Source organism: Tiliqua scincoides, chromosome 2, assembly GCF_035046505.1.
Source record: "Tiliqua scincoides isolate rTilSci1 chromosome 2, rTilSci1.hap2, whole genome shotgun sequence".
Taxonomy (NCBI): domain Eukaryota; kingdom Metazoa; phylum Chordata; class Lepidosauria; order Squamata; family Scincidae; genus Tiliqua; species Tiliqua scincoides.
Genome location: NC_089822.1, coordinates 237,085,554 through 237,088,225, shown reverse-complemented (window position 1 = coordinate 237,088,225; position 2,672 = coordinate 237,085,554). Strand labels below are relative to the sequence as shown.

At 43.9% G+C, this 2,672-nt stretch overlaps 1 pseudogene; it reads left to right on the top strand.

Moving 5' to 3' along the window:
* Positions 1-1,465: 1,465 nt before the first annotated feature.
* Positions 1,466-1,582, top strand: LOC136643220 (5S ribosomal RNA; annotated as a pseudogene).
* Positions 1,583-2,672: the final 1,090 nt, after the last annotated feature.

Below are 2,672 nucleotides of genomic sequence, written 5' to 3'. Positions count from 1 at the left end.
TGAAATATTCATGTTTTTAATGAGGCAAAAATCAACTATGTTTCTTAAAAAACAGATCATGTTGGATCTAAGAACGCCTTGCTGCAGGCTGTCAACACAGCTTATAATGTATGCCACCTGTCCAATCTGACAATTTGCATATTTATGGAATGCTCATTCCAAGTTCTAGTATATATTTGAACATGCAAGCTCAAGGAAGTGGAACTTTATTCTTCTAAGTTGAAAATCTGTCCCATTCAGGGTAGTCTGAAGGCACAATTAATAGCAAACATTCTGCAAAAATAGGATGATTGATCTATGACAAAGGGGAAAAAAAGAATATCAGGAAATATCTTTCATTTTTAAGGGCAAAATGGTTTATCATCACATAAATGCTTCCAGGCTTTGCTGGCTCATATAGTGATCATGATATGAACTCTCCTAGTTAGAAAACCCTTGAAAGCACATCTCATACCTCAAAGAGGGATCATACCTCTTTGAATTCAGGTAGGGCTGTAGCCCAGTTGGAGCAGTGGGTGTATTGCCCTATCAAATGGACTGCTTTGCCCCACCAAGGAATTCTGGTGAAGAATTAGCTTTTAATGTGACAGTCTCAGATTCAACAGTGGGTGCTTGTTTTTAGAACGGGAACAATGGTAGTCAACAACAACAGCAAGAAGTCCAGGCAGCTGCTTGCCCTCCCCAGTTGTAGCAGTGCTTCAGACTCCTTCCACATCAACTGTGTAAAGGCACAAGCCAATACCTGCCTACTCAGAAGTCGTTCCCATTGAGTTCAATGGGGCTTGCTCTCAGAAAAGTGTTTACAGCCCATTCCACATGATCAGGATGTGAATGTGCCATTAAGGTACACATTTTTCCCCACCTCCCTCCTATTACACTGGAGAATAGTTTCCAGACTGCACAGAGGATGATGGTTCATCTGAAGTGAAGGCTATTGAAATACTAGTTTACCGGGTTACTGGAGAGGTGGCAGTATGGCCTGCCCCAACATGAGGCCAACTGAAGCTGTCACTTCGGGCAGCAGTTTGGTGAAGGTAACCCATCTCTGGCTGCCTGCTGGGCTCCATTGCTCCTTCCTGTTACCCTGCAGATAGCTGATCTTATCTGATCTCGGAAGCTAAGCAGGGTCAGGCCTGGTTAGTACTTGGATGGGAGACCGCCTGGGAATACTGGGTGCTGCAGGCTTATACCATAGTCTTTCAAGACTGAAGGTTGCCAACCATGCCACTCCCTGGATTGAAACAAGAAGAGGGAGAGAGTGAGGAAGAGGAAGTGTGGAGGAGAGGAGTGTGCTGAGCTAGAACATTGGAAAGTGAGAGGAACAGAGGCTGGCGCATCACTGAGTAATGGGATAATCACAGAGCTTGGGATAGCTCTGAACAGCCCCCCTTCTTGTAGACAATTTAAGCAGACAGCAAAAGCACCCTCCTTTTCTTTCCAAGGCTGAAAACCAGGAGTTTCCCATTCGTGTTGTTGATGCCCTGCACACGCCCGATCTCGTCTGATCTTGGAAGCTAAGCAGGGTCATGCCTGGTTAGTACTTGGATGGGAGACCGCCTGGGAATACCGGGTGCTATAGGCTTATACCATAGTCTTTCGAGACGGAAGGTTGCCAACCATTTGTTGATGCCCCTCCTAGAAATATGGCTGCCCCACCTAACAAGGCAGTCTGTCTGTGGTCTGTATTCAGGTCTGGCTCACAGTGTGGTTTGCTCCTCCAGACTAAGCCAATTCACCCACACTTTCCCAAGCAAGGAGTCTTTACCTTTGGAAAAGGAGAGGAGGTAACTGCCAGCAGCCTTGCCCAGTCTCTCTTTAAGTGGCATTAATGCTCTTCATTTCCTGCTGAGATTTTTTACTTTTCTCTTCCAGATCAGAAGTACAAATTATCTGCTTCCTGGGTAAAGGAAAGTATCCCGTTCATTCTGGTAAGATAAGATGCCCAGGAAGCATGAAATGTGTCATTTTCTCTGCCTTTTGATTTACTTCAGAAGACAAGAGGCAACTACCAATTCAATGCTCTCTGTCAGGAGCACTTTCCATTAAGAAGACCAGCAAGTTCTCTCCCTTCCCCCCCCCCCACCCCACTAGTGGCCCCTTTCCCAAAGATAAAGGTTTTTTTGTGCTTAAGAAGTAGTCAGGAGCCTGGCAGGGACCCAGAAAAATACTTCTTCCAATGCCATCTCTATGATCTAGGAGTAGAAAAGTGGAGCACAAACAGTAAAATTTATATCAGAGGAATTCAGTGAGGTGAGGATTAATTTGCACCTCATCAAGGAAGTACAAATTGGCAAGTGTTAAGCATCAATTAGTTCTGAGTGGAGCTGTTCACACTTCAGCTAAGACTCTTACTACGTAAAAAAAAAAAAAAATTAACACCAGCACTGTGTTAGGTTCTGTGGATCTTTATGAAAATCAGGTGGCAGGTCTGTTGATTGATCCTAAATAAACCACAAGTATAGAACAAGACCTAACATTTCTGCAAAGCAGCAAGACACTTTTTCCAAAGTTAAAGGCCCTAAGGAGCATTTAAAACCACTGACAACTGTATTCTCTAGAACTGAAAATCCCAAACTGAAGACAAAGCTCTTTCAATCAGGAAGATGAGAATGACTGAACAAGGCTTTAGAATTGTCTAACTGAAGTTATCCAGAACATCTAAGCATTTATCA